The 21,037-nt window shown below is 33.5% G+C and overlaps 1 long non-coding RNA gene across 2 annotated transcripts in view; it reads left to right on the forward strand.

The window, feature by feature from the left end:
• Nucleotides 1-21,037, forward strand: part of LOC144287935 (uncharacterized) — a 315,519-nt gene that overhangs the window by 280,588 nt on the left and 13,894 nt on the right. For both annotated transcript variants that reach the window (XR_013355765.1, XR_013355764.1), the window contains exon 2: nucleotides 19,678-19,799. This is a non-coding gene — a long non-coding RNA (uncharacterized LOC144287935). The remainder of the gene's footprint in view (nucleotides 1-19,677; nucleotides 19,800-21,037) is intronic.

Here is a 21,037-nt window from a genome sequence, read left to right on the forward strand (position 1 = left end):
GAGGAACCATTGAAGTTTATTGCAGAGGATTGTCATGCTGTAGATTATAAATTCAAAAGAACATTATGTCAGATATTGATAATAAATTGTGGAAACCATGGAGGGGGATAAATAGATCTAAGAAGATCTTAGATCTATTTATCTAGATCTTCTGCTGTGAGAAGGCATTTCAGATCCCTGAAATGAAGGTGATGGTGGCTCAAATAAGGAGTAGCAGTTGATAGAATGAGAAATGTGGATTCTGGACGTACATATTTTTTCCTTTAGAATAATATATTTTTTAACTTTTTATTTTCCATGTTTTCCCCTAAAAAAAGGACATTTTCTTTAACCAAAACTGAAAAATCAGAATAATGAAATTAACTTTGATACTGTATTTTTATATCTGCATATATTTTGGAGGTGGAACCAACAAGATTTCTTGCCTATTAAAAGTGTTTATAAATGGGAGTGCCTCCGTTAAGTGTCCAACTCTTGATCTCAGCTCAGGTATTTTTTTTTAAGAGATTATTTATTTATTTGAGAGAGAGAATGCATGGGGAGTAGAGGCAGGGCAAGATGGAGAAGCAGATCCCTGCTAAGCAGGAAGCCCAATGTGGGGCTTATCCCAGGACCCTGAAATCATGACCTGAGCTGAAAGCATATGCTTAACTGACTCGGCCACCCAGGTGTCCCTCAGCTCAGGTCTTGATCTCAAGGTTCTGAGTTCAAGCTCCAACTTGGGCTCCACACTGGGTGTGGTGCCAACATAAAAAAATAAAAGAGAAAAGAAAAGAGACAGAAAAAAATCTATTTATAAGAAAAAAGGATTGAGGATGATTATAATGTATTTGCTCTAAACTCATGGAAGGTAGAGTTGGCACTGATGAAAATGGGAAACTTATGGGTGGAGTAGGTCTTGGGTGTGGGGAAAAATCAGTTCATTGTTGAACATGGAAAATTTGAAAAGTCTTTTCACATCCCAGTAGAAATATCAAGTAGGCTATTTGATACCTTACCTTTTCGAGACAGGTCTGGAAAGTTGTTTCTGGAAAGAAATTAAGATTAGTCCTCCTGCCTAGGGAAAAAGTGAGATAATGGTGAACAAAGCAGGAAAGCCACTTAATGTTAGAGATAAAGGTAATCGGTTAGTCTCATGACAGATAATCTCTATTTTGATAAGGAAATTGTCACAGAATACATTTTTAGAAGTAGGTTTGGTAGTAAATGAATGCTCACGATTTTGAATAGTTTATAAAGGGGAAAAGGAAAAATCACAAATATGGACACCTTTAATTTTTTAGAGATGCATTGGAAAGAAGAGAATGGAGGCTAAGAGTGGGCAGTCAGAACTGAATATTCTTGTTCAAGCGATATACCTATGTATACAGGTTGGGTAGAATAGAAAGAGAAGAACAGAGGAAAATAGAAACATGACAGAAAGAAGGGTAAAAAACAGGAAGAAGACAGAACATATGAGCATAAAACTAGTGTACTGGAGATATGCAGGGAGATCCAAGGCGCATGTTCAGAGAAGTATGGAGTCCTATGTTTCAATAGTAGAACAGTTCAGACTGTTAACATTGTCTAGATTGCATCCCAGGGAATCAGGTGTTGAAATGGACATGAAGCTTATTGAACTGAAGGATGCTCATTTCAGGAAATAGATTTAAGGATATTTGACAGGGGCAGTATTCAAAAACGAGTGAGTAAGAGGCAGTTTCAATTCTGCATGACTAATTTACTTAAAATATTGTCCTTGATGGTAAAGAGCCTAAAATTGTACATCTACTTTTTCATTTTTTCCCTTTTACTTCACCTTGCAGAATATTTTCCCTTACATGTAAAGTGATTTTTCCTTCCTGGACTATTGAAAAATCCTCAGTTTCTATTTATTTGTTTCATTTCCAAGTGAAATTTATTTGTATTCTTTATAGCCACTGTGAGTCGATAAATAGAAGCAAGTTTCAAGGTATTCTCATCTCAGCTAACAAGTAAGTCTTTGGGTAAAACTATAAAAGTGCCCACCTCTTATCTTTATAAATTTGCATGCATTATGTTTACATGATAAGCTCTGATAAGTCAACAACCCGTTAAAATTTCTAAATCTTATCAAAGCTCTTTCAAGTTATTGAGTCTCCTAACTCCTAAGAAGAAAAACAAACAAACAAACAAACAAACAAACAAACCAAAAACCCAAAATGTAGATTCTATTGATGTACTACTAGCCTTACATGTCAGTGAAAGGATTTCTAATCTGGGTATTTTATTTCAAAATAAACTTTTTGTGTGTGTCATGTTTTCTTCCCACTGGTAATCTTAGACTGGTATCTTCATCTGCCATGAGTAAAAATGCTGTTATTTGCTAGCACATCATTAATGTCCAGCAGGAGTATAACAAATTACACCTTTTCTCTGCAATTTTACTCTAGCACTATTTTTTTTGTTGTTGTTGTTAAAATGTATGAAACTAGACTTCCACTTGGCACAAGAGCACAGAGATATTTGATAACTGTCAAGGACACTAATACATTCGCAATTGTGGTTATCATATTATTTTTGGTCTGCTTGTAGAACGGGCCAACAAAAGAATTCCCAGTTGAAAGTGGGGCAAAGTTAGAATATGTATAGAAATATGGCATGGCCCATTTGTGAATATATTTACTAAAAACAGTGCAATTTAGCCATTTCCCAACATAGAGTGCTGGAGTCCAGTATTGTTAAATTATTCAACTGAGTATTCATAGTAGACATAATCAAGGTGATGTGGGTCATAAGACATTTTTTACATCCTTGCAGGTGTCCTTACAAGGAAGGTTTTGTTTGTTTTTGTTTTTGGCCATAACTTGCAGGGAATGGGAGTATACATGAACAATTTATTACAGTATATTTTCTCTGTAGGTCATAAGAATCAGGAATTGGGAAAAGCTATCAGGCATAATACCTGAGTTATAACAAATAATTTTGGTCATATTAAATATACTAACACTCCATCTCCACTCTCTTAAGGTGTTAAATGATAGGAATTTTGTGGGAAGCCTAATGAATGTCAACTTTTATTATATTTCAAATTGCTTTCAAATCAATTGCCTCATTTTATCCTCAGAATAACTATGAGCTAATATTCACATGCTTTCATTCTCTCTCTAACCTTTTACATATGGTCCATATGGTTAATCACCAATTTTTATCACTTAATTCAACAATAAGACAGCCTGATCATATTTTTACTCAGAAAATATCCCAACAGTCTCACTTAATTTTGCAAGCATGAAATCTGGTTGAGATAGCTTTGGTGCTTCCTGGGAAACCCAATGTATCATGCATTTTTGATATATGGATAGTCTGTAGTATGAAATATATAAAATTTGATCAAAAGGTATTCAGCCTTTCTAGAAAAGCTTCCAACTGAGATAAGCAATCTCATTGTACTTTAGTATAGTATTTATTATATTATTTTGCATACTTGTTTACTTTTCTATCATAACAATTGATACTGATTTCTTAAAAGCAGAAAATATGCCTTCTAAAACTTTCTTTGTGTGGAGCAAGACCTATGGCACCTTTTGATACTCAATAAATTTTCATACATGCATGATTGGAACTCTCTCCTTTTCACTCATGTCTCCCAAAGGTTTCTTAATTGTCTGGAGAACCATTTTGGGAATTCAGGTGACCCAAGAATCTTGAGATGTATCCTAAAGGCAATTAAAAACCTGGAAAGAAGGGCACCTGGGTGGCTTAGTGGTTGAGCATCTGCCTTTGGCTCAGGTCATGATGCCAGGATCCTGGGATTGAGTTCTGCATCGGGCTCCCTACAGGGAGCCTGCTTCTCCCTCCGCCTATGTCTCTGTGTCTCTGATGAATAAAAATAAAATCTTTTTTAAAAATCTGGAAAGAAGATAATGGGAGAGAATTACCATGCTTTCACTCTAGGAAACACTTGGAAAGTTTTATTAATTCTTCCATCTTTTCTCTACTTCCAAACACCACAATTGCCCTGCTTAGGTAATGATGCCTTCATTAACAAAGATTATACCATATTCACAAGCCTTAGTTGCCAGACATAATGTTCTTGAATTGTGCTTGTTACTCAAACTTGCTTCCTAGCAAAGGCGCCAAGATCTTCTGTTGCTCAATTCTTCCTTGCTTATACTAATTTATATCTATGTTTACTCTGAATATTTCATATCTTGTATTTAGATCATAGTCTATAACTCTTGCATATAGTCCATGCTCCCTGTTTAGATTATATTCCACTTAGCACGAGCTTTAGAATCTTTTTTTCAACTTTTATAATGATGTATTATAAGCATATTTCAACCCCTAGATTTTCTCAGTATTTTAACTTGTATTCCTGATGACTTGTGATTTGTAGTTCAGAGGCTTTAAAGGGTCTGTAAATAATTTAGTAAGATATTTTTCATTTGAAGAATTGCTTGATTTATTTTAAATTTGTGTTACATTTAAAGAAAACATCATATGTTATCGAGGGAATATTCTGTCAAATATATTTTAGAAATTATATTTTGGCCACTAGAACTGCTGATTTTTAGTATTATATATTATTAAAGAATAACAAAGCAAAAATACAAAAAATTATTTTTTAAAATGTAGGGACTCTAGAAATGGTACACAAATCAGTAGTTAAAAGCTATTTAGGGTGGGAAAGAGTCATAGGCGAAGAACAGAGGACAGTTTAAGGGGATCAAAATATTCTGTATGCTGCAGTATTGTGGATACTTGACGTTATGCATTTAGATCTTTACTGCACAGATTGAACCTCATCATATGCAGATCTAAACATTTATTTGGGAGACTGGGCGATACTAGAATGGAGCATTGAATATGATGAAACAGTCTAGCGGTATTACAGGTGTATGAAATAACACCGGTACATGAGGGAGAGATGCAAATGATACTGACCTAAGTAGCTTTGGAAATAGCATATTCTGTAATAATAAAGTCAAAAGGAACCGAACATAAGAATCCTACTTTAATGGATAAAATTGTTTCTCATGGGGTTTTGGTTAAAAACTCTGAAGCCACTATATGTGTATACTGGAACTAAACAATTAAGTAAATGAATGACAGATGGTAGGAGCTTGGACATATGGGTGATTGTAGGACTTGGGCAGGAAATACATAATATGAACTTGGAGCATCTTGTCATGCCAGGAAGCAGAGATGTACTCAACAGCAACAACAGCCGCAGCACACAATAATGAGTTTATGTCAAATATCAGAGCTAACTGAAAAAACTACCAGTGGACAAAACTAGGAAAATTTGTACAAACAAAATAAATCCAGAATATTAGATTTTACCGAAAGAATTCATGCATCTATACTTACATACATCAATGATAAAAATAAATAAATGCATGAAGTAGAATATACAAATCACCTGTGAAAATTGTAATTTTTGAGGATATTTTATCTTCAAGGAGGTGATTCATAACTCCTCACTCCTTAAGTGTGAGCCTTTTTTCCAAAGAGCATAGTATGAAACTGGAAACAACAGCATAGCTTTACAGTAAAGAAACCTAACAAACACTATTTCAGCCAGATGACCAAGGTTAATATCAACAGTGATCAGTCATGTTGACAGGTTGTACTCTTGTTGTGATGGTGATACTTGTCGTCTGTAGTATTCCTCCTCAAACCCATAACCCACATCTAATCTTAAGAAAAATAACAGGTACATCCCAGCTGAGGAATATTCTATAAAATACATGACTTTTGAAGTTGTATTTTTCCTGACAAACAGTATTGACAATGATATGCATGAGCTTTTGATCCATTTTTAAAATCTCTTCTTTCATTAGGTTTTATAACACTCTGTTATCTTCTTTTAGGGAGAAGTTATGGGTAGTGTTTTGATAGTTTTCCTCTAAACAGTAGCTTAGATTTAGATATAATTGCTCATATTCAGAATCATCTGCCCACTGGCATTTTATTTCATGTATAAAACTCAATTTTTCACTTTATATATTTCTTCATTCTTCCATTGACATACTCCTTCTGTTTTTCTATTTTTTATTCCTCTATTAATTAATCTAACAGGTTTTTTATTTAATATTCAATATATCAGGAGATTTTCTGTGCAAGAAGGAGATAAAAATTAACAAATAAGACTAATTTTTGCCATCTTGGGGTTTATTTCCGTATGAGGTCTGGTGGGGATACAATAACAAAATTAGATTATACTATAATTTCAATGACAATAAATGTGATAATTTAAGAATGAGTTAAAAGTTGGGGATGTGAATTGGTTTTAATTTAAAATAAATTATATGGGCAGCCTGAATGGCTCAGCAATTTAGCGCCGCCTTCAGCTCAGGGCCTGATCCTGGAGACCCGGATCGAGTCCTCGTCAGGCTCCCTGCATGGATCCTGCTTCTCCCTCTGCCTGTGTCTCTGTCTCTGTCTCTCTCTCTCTCTCTCTCTTTCTCTCTCTCTCTCTCTCTCTCTCTGTGTCTCTCATGAATAAATAAATAAAATCTTAAAAAAACTAAATAAAATATAATAGAAGGTAAAGGATTAAAATGTGTGATCCACATGGAATCACTCTGCCCTTCCAGGTTTACATATGTGTGAAAATCTCTGCTTTAGTTCATGAAGGCATTCAATACAGGGGAAATAGAAAAATACAAGGGCACAAGATGAGAGCCATATGATGCATCTGAATAAAGGTGCTATCATTTTACATATATGATACTGACATAGCTTTTGACTAATTTCATAATTTCAAACTTTATACCATATAATGGCCCCTAATCACTAATTATTGACTAGGTTAATATGTACACCAATGAATAATAGTCAAAAGAATGAAGAAGAAGCTTCCAATGACATATTAAATCTATTCATAATGAATAAGTGAAAAATAATCTCAAAGCTAAAATGTATGTATAAATACCAAATGAAGATAGGAGAGTTTAGTACACAGAATAAGTACAATCAATTTTTATACGCTTTTCAGAAATAGGTTTTAAACTTCTATAAACCACTGTGGTGATTGGAAGATCACTTAGCAAATAATATTTCTGTTATTAAATCTAAGAAGATGTTTCATCCATTCTCACAAATTTTCCAATGTTTATTTTAGTTTACCCTATTATTATAAAATATTTCTTATAATGTCCTTTAGATATTGGTGCATAAAATGCTACCAATTATTAGCTTACAATGTATACTGCTGAATTTTCACAACATCAAATTTTATTTTGCCATTTTGAATTAATATTTTTACCCTAAACCTGTGAGAAATAAGTTGGATTGGTCAATCTTTGAAGTCAGGACCTCAAATTGAAGAACAGTAAAATCCCAATCTTTGAAATACAAAAAGCCTTTTAACAGAAGAATGTCATCAGTGTTCCATGGACCTTTGAAAATTATTTGTGGAAGTTAATATGAATAAATGATTTCTTCAATGTTAGAGTTTATTTTTCACTTTATTCACAAAAATGAAATAAAATAAAATATATCCCTGGAATACTGCCCTTTCTTGCCGCTATCTGGCAATAAAGAAGATGATGGCTTGTTTAAAGCTTAGAGAATACAGTAGATGGTAGAAGAGGAAGCAAGAACAGGACAAAAAATATCCCAGTAGGGTGGATTTTGATCAGCATATTTTCTCTTAAATAACTTTTCATAATTTATTAGATGGTAAAAGCTATTCTGAGATTCCAGAACAGAATGAGTTGCAAATGAAGGACCACATTTGGAAATATTTAAGCCTTTTGTCCTTCCATGTTACATTTTATCATCGTCACTCACGAAGCTGGCACCATAGTCTTCAGTTCCACTCTTTTTTTCTCTGCAACAAATACTATTACGTGGAAACCACAGAAATAGAGTTAAAATGAATGTGCAAAATGTGCAGACTAATCATTCCATTTCAAAAATTCAGGATTGAGTATTGCACAAAATACTTTTTCATTATTTCTAATATTTACTAGCAAAAATATCTCACAAACATAAAATATTTAGCCAAGCATGTTAGTTTTTCAAAATATACCACACTTCAGTAACATATCTCAACATCAATAAACTGACTTTCTAGGAAAATATATATGATTTAATGTTAATTACATTATAATTAAAAAATATATTATGTATACTGCTTAGTATGTATAATTGGCTCACCATATACAATTGTATTGATGAAATAGGCATTTGTGGGGAGAACATTGGAATTTGTCTCTCTCCTTCCTAAACAATACATGTTTATTGATAACCAATTTTATCATTAATTGGTGCTCTTAACATTATTTACTAAAATTGAAATTCAAATAAGTGAAATTAGAACTTTTTTATATTGTCTTTTGAACTGAATATCATTATGATTATTGACGAGATTCCATTGAGAGTAGTATTTACCATCTTAATAAAAGTGGTAACACATAGAAGGACAATGCAATAAATAATTTGTGAAAGTTGAAATGTAAATGCTATAGTAGAGCTGACAAAGGGAGAGATTATTTCCAACTAAGATACTTTAAGTATGCCCTATGCAAGATTTGGATCTGAGCTTCATCATAAATATATGGTTTATTGGTTCAGACTTCATTGCATATACAGAAATCAATAATTTAATTAGGCAAGGATATGTATAAGCATTAAGAGACTTACAAATTGGAATAATTTTGGAATAGCTTCAGGTATGGGTTCTAGGCTTAACTTCTGAGACTGCTTCTGAATTATCAGAAGTTACCATCTGAGTGAAAGGAAATGTTTATTTTCTAAGAATTTATTGCTTTGTTCCAAACCCATCTGGGTGTATTTCATGTTTCTCCAATTAATGTCTGCTGTAGAATTCATGGAGCATACATATCTGCAGTAGATAGTTCGGACACAGTTAGATGTAGACCAAAATAAAAAAATCTATTTGCACTGCATTCTAGAACAGCTGGAGAACTTTTCTTGCCCAGGATACCTTTTTATGCTGAGAGTTATTAGTGGTCATTGTATTAATGAAGAGCAGTGCACTCAGATGTGGTGCATGTTTTCTCCAAAGCCTAAAGAGACTCAGTCTTGCCCTATTTTCTTATTAGTTCAGATCTCAAGGCATAGCTATCTGTTATTCACTTTGGAGAAGTATGCTAACATGTCCCTAACCTTGCAACACAGACATCTCAGGAGCATGGGGACACCTTCGAATTTTCATTAGTGATCTGGGCCAATATAATGAATGTCCATGCATATTAATTATAAGCAGAATGGGAGTGTTTGACATAGCCCCAAGAAAAATTGTTATAACTTTGAATAAAGGGACTCTGCCGTCCTTGTCATGGGAATGCAAATAGCTTCCGCTTTTCTTAGTTTTATTCGCAGAGATAAATCATTTACAAAGTCATTGGTTATTAAACAGATACCAGGGATGTGTTGGTTTGTCTAACTGTCCCACTCAAAGAGTCTATATCTGAAACATCAGTTGCAACTGGAATCATGGCCCCATACAGCTTACAATAATCCACTATAATCCTTTAAGATGCATCTGTCTTCAGGAAAATCATAAAAGGATAATTAAGTGAGAAAGTAAAAGAAATCTTTTACCTTGATTTCTTTCAAATGTGTAAGGTACTAATAAATACGCTATTCCAAAAGGTCTTTACTGTCTTGTTCAATAGTAAAATGTCACTCCAAAAATTTCCCCATGGCTTTTCTAATCATATTCAGCTTCCCAGCTAAAACTTCCTTAGATATATAGTATAAGAGGCTGAGGAAGTCTGCAATTTAAAGCAAAATATACCAAAAAATAATATTAGAGAAAAGAATCATAAAGAATATGTTCACTTGTTCCTCATATTCATAACAAAATTTCCAGTGTTAGAGAACAGAAAAAAAAATGGAAGGAAATAAATTAATGAAAATAATAGAATAGTTTTTTTTTCTCAATCAGGTGATAGTCATTATTCTTCTGCTTGACAGGACTAAAGGACTGCGAAGCTTGTTAAAAGCAAATTAACTTAGAGATAGATATGTTTTGCTAAAATATCAGAATCCTAAATACAAAAGAAGATTGTAAAATCATCCAGACAGAAAAGTGGTTTGGTTACAAAATAAGAAAGATTAGATTTGAATTAGACTTATATTTGTATGCTTATAAACTAGAAAATATTAAACCTCTTAAATTTCAAAAAAGATTTGTCCCGGGGATCCCTGGGTGGCACAGTGGTTTGGTGCCTGCCTTTGGCCCAGGGCGCGATCCTGGAGACCCGGGATCGAATCCCACATCGGGCTCCCGGTGCATGGAGCCTGCTTCTCCCTCTGCCTGTGTCTCTGCCTCTCTCTCTCTCTGGGACTATCATAAATAAATAAAAAAATTTAAAAAAAAAAAAAAAAAAAGATTTGTCCCCAAAGTTGAATTAAAGTATATACTTAAATATTTTAATTAAAATATAAATCTGGTGTGAGAAATAAAATCTAGTATAAGAGAAAGAAAATAAAGACAAAAATTTTAGACAAGCATTTATACATTCTTCTATGAGAACACAAAATTGAAAAAAAATTGGAATATTCCCGCAACTACTACAGCTAAGGACATTACGTATCTCACTCAGAGGAAAGAAAGATGCCCTGCATTCAGATATAATCTTAAAAAAATATTTGTCTACCATGTTGCCATTTATTTTCTATTGTTCTTCTTTTCCCATTTTCCTTAGAATTAATTTAAATATTTGTGATATTCCCTTTTGAATCTCTACAGTTTTGAAGCTGTAAATAGTGGTAGCTCTAGATATTCTAATATGTACCCTTAACTTCTCAAGGTTGTCCTTCACATAGTAGAAAATCATTTTATGTATTATGTAAGAAGTATTCCCTTTATCCTTACCCATACTTTGTGTCATCATTGTCATATTTTGCTTACAAAAGTAATAAATTCTACATTACATTGTTTTTCCTCAATGAAATGTCCTTTAAATTGTTACTAATATTGAAAGAATATTTACAGTATGTTAATCGTTCCATTGCTTTTCATTCCTTCATAGATTTAAGTTCTTTTGGAAGTGTAAATTCCCCTGCAGAACTCTGCAAATGAAAATATGTTTTCCTTCTGAATTTTTCTGAATTGATAGAAGGACTATCAAGATTCCCAGGCAGATCCACCCACTATAACTAAACAAGTTGTGTTGCTTCCAAAATGTACTTCTTTTGTGTCTTGTATCTTGATTCACCTTTCTTGGCTCCAGCAATAAATCTAACCAGGCAGGGAAGATCATTTTTTCTTGTTGACTCTTTCTGACTCTGTTTGGTTTCTTAGCCAAGTCTGATTACATTTTGTAAATGAGCATCATTTTGTTTCCTCTTTAGCAGCAACATTGGGAAGTTGGCTTTGATTATATTATCTGACCATATGGTCTTTTTCAAGTGATGGAAAACACTGGTTGTATCTTTCTGTTTATCCCTTGTGTTTGCTTGTGTTGAGGACTGTTATCTTTTGATTTTTAGAAACTACTCACTTTGCCAATAGATCACAAGAATATGATTTTAAAAGATAGACGGCTGATCTCTAATGCAAAGATGATAAAGTGCGCATATTACATATTAAATCAATGATATGTATAATCCAATGATCAGATAAAACTCTAAAGTTTGTTTTGTTTGCACATTCTGTGAACTTGAATTACTTTAACAAAATTAAATTAAAAATCACTCGAATGAAGATCAGTTCTTGCTTCAATTGACATCTCAAGATTATTCATGTTTACCTGACCATTCCAACCTAAAAGTGATGCAGCTGATTGCTGATTTTGTTTGAAATACAGCAAATGTTTCTTGTATTAACATTTGACCAATGGCCAAAATTGAAAAACCAGCTATTATTTCTTTATATTTCTTTGTGGTGAGTGTGTGTGAAACTAATTTTCGAAATGCATTTTCCTCTTCAAAAAGAAGATAATTAGTTTTTATTATAAGTTTGCTTCTCATTGTAGCTCTTTTGTGTCTATGACTGGCTCCTTTTTAAGACTTTTGGAGATTAATTGGTCATATAAATCTTTCATTTGTGTGTACTATAGAGTTATCTAATTGGAATAGATCTACCATAAAGGGGGTGAAATGTATGCAAAGTTTTAAAGATTGGAACCATTTTTGCATGGTGTAGAGGCAGAGAGCTCTGACTTAAAAAGAAAAAAGGGCTTTTTTTTTTTGGTTTGGATGAAAATTGTATGAATGAGTCTAAATTAGTGTCAGAATTAAATGTACATGAAATGAAAAAGAGTACTTCTGGCTTGTAAAGTGCTCTTTGCCTGACTTAGATATCAGACGGGTTCTAATTGCATGGTTTTTGCTCATTTCTCTTGAAAAAAGCAAGACAGCCACACAGAAATACACAATGTCTAGGCAAGATGTTTGTAATAACTCTCTGGGCCTGTAAAAATTGTTAAACTTTATCTTGATCCAAAATCTCTAGACTGGTGCTTTGATGAACAACACAAATGAAATAGGAAGACATATCTTCTAACCCTAAACCTCTTATCCTAAATTTCTCTGGCTTTTAAGCTCTATACACAGAGTGAAATGCCTGCTCAGGGCTTAGTCTCAGATAAAATAGACTATGAACTGCTACAGAGAATAGCCATCTTCAAATTTCTTCTAGCTTACCTGAGTAGTTCATAAGATTTGTTTTGTGTGTGTGTGAAATATTTTTTTTAGGACTTCAATTTTATTATTCTAATTATCATTACTATTATTAATAATATAACTCATTGGGATATTTTCTGACTAAACAACAGTACAACTCAAAAGGTAATGGTACAGTTGCTAAGAGTAGATCTTAAAAATTCTTATCACAAGAAAAAAATTCTAAGGAGATAGATGTTAACTAAACTTACTGTGGTAATGATTTAACAATGGATATATATATATATATATACATATATACATATGATATGTTTATACCTTGGAGGACTAATACAATGTTAATATAAATTATATATATATATATATATATATATATATATATATATATATATATAATGATATCAATAAAGTGGGAAAAATGTAATGGTAGATATGTCTCCCTCCAAATCACTGCTGAAACATACTGCCTGCCAATAGCCTTAGCTTTATTATTGGAGAGGCTGTCTGGAGTCGGAATCTGTATAAAATTCCTAACTTTTTAGACAAAAGGCTCACAAGATGGGAAGATTTTTAGCCAGAGGGTAAGCTAAGGAATTCCCAGATACTTCAAAGGTACCAATGTGGGGGCCTGTTTCAAATTACTGATTTCAGTCTGGTTGGTGGATAAACTTGGCACAGAAGTGTAGCACACATATATAAACCTCTGGGGGTACAGGGGGTGGGAACCCAGTCAGGGGGATCTAATAGATGCTATCCAATCAATTCCATGCCATTCTGTAAGACAGGAATTAGAAAGAAGCATGAAGTTAGAGTAATATGGAGATTCCCAGCAAAAACAATTTTGTGTTAAGCAATAAATAATGTAATTATAAAAAATGTTTCTTTTCTTTTTGTCATATAGCTGTGGAATATGCTATTTTTTAAGATGAAAAAGGAAAAGAATCTCCCAGCATTTTGGTTTACTATAGCTGAAAACAGCATGCTAATTTTGCCATTTGGAAAAGAAAACTAATAACAGACCATACAAAAAATATGCAGTTATACCTCCTCCCCCTACATTGTAATAGAGTCACAAAAATGATTTCAGTAATACATTCTGGAACCACAGAAGCCCTGAGGTTTAGAGAGAACACAGTGTGGCCAAGGTAGAGCCTTCCTGCTGTCTTCAGGAAGGTTATTGTTGAAATATCAGGAAATGGAGTATGTTAGAGGAATTTCCAGACTTTGAATATCAGTAAGACTTTTTCTAACATGAACCAAAGACTATCACAGAATCAACCTCTGTGGTGAGTAATTCAGTTGTGGACAAACCTGGGTCATTTAGTTTTTAGCGTGCCTACAGTCTAAAATTTACACATGGCAAACTCATTCGTGTTCTCCCTATGCCTTTGGTCTCAGTCTTTCATGAGAATTGGAAGCTGGATCCAGAGGCTTGATCAGATTCAGAATGTATCTGACAAGACTGTTGGTGGTATTCTTTGCTCTTTTACCTGGTAATACATAATGGTTGTTTTTTTTTTTTTGTGACAGGAACAGTCACTAATGCACAAATCTAGGTCCTTTAATGCATCACTACATTGTTTTTGTTTTTAGCTGGAGTGATAATATTAGAAGATGGTTCTCCTCTTCTATTATTCAGTTATCCTGCTGTTACTTAGTGGTATAGTTGATATAGGAAAGGAGAGAAAAATCCTTGTTTTTTTCCTTCTTATTTAACAAGTTGTTTAGATAATGAATTGGTGTCCTATTATCTGAGAAGGTGCTTGTTTGGCTTTCATTTCTCTTAATGTCATTATAAACTCATGAGGTTAAATACAGTTGATGAGTTTCAATTCATCGCATTTATTATTAAATTTCGAATTACTTCTTTTGACCAGTAGGAGTCACTTTAGTTTGACTCCTAAATCCTTTTGTCATGACGATTGAGTTTGATAAGTTTGATAACATCTTTAATTTCTATTTTATTTACACTCTAGAAATGTTCATTGCTACTGGGTTGATCACTAAAAACTTTGTTTTTTTTTTCTTTAATTTTAAAACTCCAAAAATCATGCTTAAATTTTTTTTATAAATAAATAGATATATGTAATGATTAAGGTTCACAAATCTGAATGCCTTTACTTTTTCTGAATTACCTGATAATACTCACTTGATTATTTTTCACATTAACTGGGGAAAAAGTGGGCTGCATTATAATTATTCTGTGCTTCATATTAACAAGAAAATTCTGATAATTTTTACCGATTTTCTCACAACTCGGTGATATTTGTATATTTTAAAAATATAAATAAAATCCTTTTTTTTGAGCTAGGAATGGGTATCAGTTTTAAGAGAAAATTTAATACCAATATTTTAATACTAATACTTTTTTAAAAATGCTGATTCTGTTCTATGGCTTTAGAAAACATGCCTTTCCAACACACAAATGTAGTCCAAATTTGTAATTCATTCAGATACTGCAGAAATGAGTAAAGTTATAGCATCCATTTTAATCAGCTGATGGCTAAGGGTAGAATAACAGCCATGATGTTCTTATGGTGTACATAATTTGGTTAAAATAAAATGTTTTCCATTTTTGCTAGAATTCAGATTGATGATATCACCATAGCTGTGTCAAATTTTCCTTTCAATCAGTTTAATTTCATGAATTCTTTCATCAAAACTCGAAATCACTTGCATTAAAGAAATGTGAATTTAAACAGTTGTTACAGAATACTTTACAAATATTGAAAGACCAATCAAAATTAACAATTTCTAAATGCATTTTAAAAATTTGAATCATTAAAAATAAAAACAATAGGACTCAGAAACAGAATGAACTTAGAAAGGTCAGGACAATTGTTACATATGAGCAAGAGTATAATCTTGAACATGTGAAAAAAAAATGTTTGAAAATTTGGTTAAGAGTGGAAGATCAGAGGTAGAGATAGGTGATTTAGGGAATTCCAGTTGGGGATGGGTTGTAATGACTGCAAAATTCTTGTCCAACTATCCACAACTTAAACTTAGGAAGGAGAGGCAATGGGGACAGAACAGAAACTTTGACAGAAAGTAAATGGAAATGTTTATTTACAGCAAATTGCCAAAATGTAAATGAATGCAGCAAACAAACAAACAAAAATATTGGTAGGGAATGAAGTAGTATCTTTTAAAGAATCTAAATTGTGGGTATATAGATCGAAAAATAAGAGAGTAAATGGAAATGAAGACAAGGAAAATGGTGACAAATTGTAGTCAACTCAATGATAGCCATTCTAGCAAATACTGGAATGGTGATTGTTAGACAACGGGGGTGGTAAAATGGCCACTTTGCTTTCCATTTCCTTTTCTTCTTTATTCCTTTTCTCATATCTATACATAAATACAGTCACGTTAAAAAAATGCTGATATGCAGTGACCCAGCAATCTTGCTGTAAATACTGAAATTACTATGATTTGTTTCCAAATAGATTGGCTAAAACTCAGTGGTAATTTATCAAATGGTTTTAAAAATCTTTGTGTAGTTTCAAGAAGTATCTGTTTTGCTTTGAGAGAGAAAAAAATTGTTTCAGCCTGTCTGTGGTCAAATTGATTGTCAACTTGGCCATATAGTTGTTAGTTTATGAATACATCCAAATAACTATTGTATGTTCAGTTAGCACGATTTCCTCTTTAGGAGAAAAGTTTGTAAGTGGAAGAGCAGGGATTCTCTCCTACACAAAGGAAAATTTTAGGATGTACAGTTGTACTTTGCTTCCCCAAAGAAACCTGCCTTTAAAGAAATTTTTTTTAAGATTTTATTTATTCATTAGAGACACAGAGAGAGAGGCAGAGACATAAGTAGAGGGAGAAGCAGACTTTCTGAGGGGAGCCTGAAACGGGACTTGATGCCAGGACCCCAGGATCATGACCTGAGCCAAAGGCAGACACTCAACCACTGAGCTACCCAGGTGCCCCAAGAAACCTGCTTTTTTAAACAAACATAAAGCCTATAATGATTTTATAGACTATATTATTAGGAATTGTTTTCTAACTGACATGATTGAAAGTTTTAGCACACATATTAAATAATTCAAATACTGGATCTATACATGTTTTGTTATTACACAACTGCTACCTCCATATCCTGAATTCTCATGCTTTTGCCTTTTTATGATATGTTTTGATGAATAAATTTTTCTTATAAATTCTCCCAAATAGGCAAAAATAAAAGATAAAAACCCTTGGAATATGGTTTTAATTCAAAGGAAACTGAATATAGGATTTAATGGTTTGTGTCAAGTGGGACATATCAGAAAGAACAGATAGTAATAACAGCTAATATATGTGCTGATTTTGCTGCCAGTCAAGCAGTTTTATATTTTAAACAGCTTTATTGAGATGTAATTCACAAATCATAAAATTCACCTACTTGAAGTATGCAGTGCAATGGTTTTAGCATATTCAAAGATATATGCAAACACCATTGAGTCAATTTTAGAACATTTTTATTATACATAAAGGAAACCCATATCTTTTGGCTATCATACTTTTATTCTCTTCATTCCCTGTCCTCCATCCTAAGGAACTATTTTATGTTTTTTTTTTTCCTCTATAAGTTTGGCTACTCTGGATAATTCATGTAAATGAAATCATAGAATACATACTTTCTGTAGCTAGTTTCTATCACTTAATACAATATTTTCAAGGTTCATCTGTGTTATAATATGTCTCAGTATTTCATTCCTTTTTCTGACTTAATAATATTATATTGTGTGTATATGCCACTTTTGTTTATTCATCCACTAATTCACGGACATTGGAATTGTTTCTCCTTTTGGTTATTAGGAATAATGTTGAACACCTTTTTTGTGGACGTGTTTTCATTTCTCTTGGATATAGTGTTGGAAGGGAAAATTGTCTCTTTGCCTGACTGCTTAACTCAGAAATCAGTCTTCTCCTGCTCTTGGACTGGGACTTAGACTCCTGGTTCTCAGGTCTTTGAACACAGATTCTAATTTATACTATATGTTCTCCTGATTCTCAGGCTCTGGACTCAGACTGGAACTGCACTACCAGCTTTCCTGGGTCTCCAACTTGTAAACAGTATATTATATTTTCAGTCTCCATAATCTTGTTAGCTAATCCTTTAGATAGATAGATAGATAGATAGATAGATAGATAGATAGATAGATAGATAGATTCTTGTATTGGTTCTGCTTTTCTGAAGAACCCTCATTTATCTGGGCACTGGGGCTCCGGGATTTGTGGTATTAACTGACATACCAGGCAAGATTCTCTCTCTACCATCAATATATTTGAAGACAGGCAGGCTAAAGTGAGTTATTGTAGTATAGCACAAAAGTTAAAGATTTTTGTAATCAGATACCCTAGAAAACAACTCATAGATTTGTCCCTCAGTTTATGTGTAAGCAAGTAAATAACTACAATTGCAAAATGGAGAAAATCATCATTTTTCAAAGATTCTGTTGAGATACATACTTGTATATGATATATAATGTGGTAATTTGGTTCCAGGGATGTAGTGTTTGTTGACATAGCTCCAAACTAAATACTAAATAAACCCTTTTGACAAGATGTGTCAGAAGATTTATGATTTAAACATGTAGTTGGCAGGAAGGATTTTTGTCATATATTGACACCCACAAGAGTACTTTATTAAGTGTCAGTTTACAGAAATTCGACAACCAGGTATTCACTGTATTTCTGCTGCTTAAAAGCTTTCAACATCTTTCTCTCCATTTCTATATTTTGGGGCCGATAGGTGTTGTCACTGATTTCAATAAATAATCTATAAATTATTGTACCAGTCATGTTTCAAACTGTGCAGTGGATAATGAAACTCCATTTTTAAGTCTCAATTTTGTAATATAGGACCTGCCCTTAGGAGATAAGGTGGCAAAATGAACTGAACACTAGACAACATGAAGTGCTATAATTCTAAGAAAAGCTGTTCTGGTTCAGGGTTTGCCACATATATCACTCTATTATCTTTATTCTTTTCTACACTGTGCCCATTCACTATCTAGGATTCATTGTCTTATGAGTTGACAAGAAGTGTGGCTGCATACAAATTTTTGTGACCATGATAAATATGAAAGAAAAGATAATGATCTTGTATTTATAATGGTATGGCTTATCTTTGCATGTAAGCATGCTCATGCACATATGATTTTTCTACTAACATAGAGAGTGTAACTCTGGTATTCTTTTATTTTAAAACAATCAGTTTTCTACATTGTTAAATAGTAATCTATCTATACACTTTCAAAGCATTCGTCATTTATTATCAAGAGTTTTTGTTTTTACAAGCTAAATTAAATTGAGGGGAAATGAAGCAAAACTGTTCTTTTGTGATTCAATTACATCAATTAATTTATGCAATGCATTGTGACTAAAGAGGTATGTATTTCAAGAGGAAAATCAATTCAAATACTACTTTATTTCTACAATTATAATTTTTTCTGTAAACCTATCAGGTTGACAGTGTGTACTTGGCATGTCTTAATGCAAAGACAAAGTAGCTCTATGTATGCGCTTTTTAGCTGGATTCAATCCAGTGAATATTGAACTCTCTAGTGGATAGGACTGATACTAAATTGGAAATTGATAAGATTTTTTTAAACTGTAGCCACTTAAAAAAATACTACTTCATTTTCCTGGTAAAAAGCGGCTAGTGTCTTTAAGCATAGTCCTAGTTTTTTGCTGATTAGGTTCACTGATTAAGTTTCTCTACCTGATTAGCTTTGCTGGGCTAAATGTAGGTCAAACTTGCACTAGAAGAACTTGTAGCATTTAACTATTATTCTAATGCAATTAGTCTATAGGGCATTATTTTATGTTCCAGAGCATGAATAACTTGAAATTATCAGAAGTAGCTATGGTTACAAAATGGTGATTAATGCTAGATACTAAAATTCCCATAGCTACATGATTCAAACAAACAAATTTCAATTTACAGAAGGTCCCAATGTCAGCATAGTTCAACAGGCATAATCTGTGGGTTTTGAAGAAGTATACTAAGGGGAGCACCTCTCTACTTGCTAGATGGGGTGCTACCCCATTCATGAATCATTTAATAAAGCCAATTAGAGCTTCAAATTTACTTAGTTGAATTTTGTTATGTAACAGATTTGGAGGCAGCAACGGGATCTGAAGCAAACATCAACAGCATGTGGGGGACAGTGAGAAACACAAACCTCGTACCTGTGAATCCTTTGAACACACTTTCTCGATGTTTACAAAAGCTATGGGTAAGTAAGCTCCTCTAAGTCTGAGCTCTGCTCGGTTTTGCGTTTGAGCTCTGGATCTATCTATATGGCTTTCCTTTACAGAGTGGGTCAGCCTGAGTGGCAGAAGGGTCTTCCTGAGCCAAGCCCCCTAGCTCTTCATGCCAAAATTACCCAGGTGAAAAATCTCAGTGTGGTTCCATGGGGGTTAGTGGTGGTGTGTGCAGGGCCTTCTTACAGTCAGGAAACAGTACTGCTAATATATTAAGGTAAATGTTTGTCTTTCGTGTGTGTGTGTGTGTGTGTGTGTGTGTGTATGTTTTAAAGATTTTATTTATTTACTCGTGAAAGACACAGAGGGAGGCAGAGACATAGGCAGAGGGAGAAGTAGGCTCCTTGCGAGGAGCCTGATACAGAACTGGATCCCAGGACTCCTGGTCCACCACTTGAGCCAAAGGCAAATGCTCAACTACTGAGCCACTCAGGCATCCCTGTCTTTCTTGTTTTGTGTAAACAAAGGCTATTGCTAGTGACACCTCAGAGGCCAAAATCTGCAAAAATTGGTGGGCATGGGTTGAGCGTTAAAAAGCTGTGAGAGCACTCGCCATCTCAAGAAGACTCTCGTGGTAAGGATAAGTTGGTTATGAAATAGTTTAGATGGACACTAGGTCACCTACCAACCTCAAGAAAACTTCTATGCAACAAGAAACTCTGTAAAACATGGATGATGCCCAACCTCACAGCACACAGCCCGTCCCTTTAGGGTATTAGTTGGGCTTTGAGAAACCCAAACTTTCAGCTGATGAAATCCTTAAATTCTAAACAGTCAAGTCTGCTACCTTCCAGCACACCTGCTTGTTTTATTTCTAATAACTATAATCCTGGAAGTTGGTAGATATCTAGCAAAGTGAAAAAGATGTATTGAAAATAACCGAGAATTAGAGTGGCCATTATGGGAAATGTTCCAATTAGACAAGATGTTTACTTAAGAGGTACACTTAAAAATAAGAGTTCCCAAATTAAATAAACATAATAGGATGGCTGTTTTAATTCATATGTGGAAGCTTCCAAAAGCCTTGAAGATTCCAAAAGAGTCTTGTTGAAAGATTCATTACAAAAAGCTAATAAAATTAAAAACATAAGAAGTACCTATGGAAAACGAAAGAAGTACTTAGTACTTAGAAGTACTAAGTTACAGGTTTATTTTCTGATTCATTTTCAGTTCTTGATTATTTGGAGTATTTTTCTCTAATTTATGAATG

Source organism: Canis aureus, chromosome 17, assembly GCF_053574225.1.
Source record: "Canis aureus isolate CA01 chromosome 17, VMU_Caureus_v.1.0, whole genome shotgun sequence".
Taxonomy (NCBI): domain Eukaryota; kingdom Metazoa; phylum Chordata; class Mammalia; order Carnivora; family Canidae; genus Canis; species Canis aureus.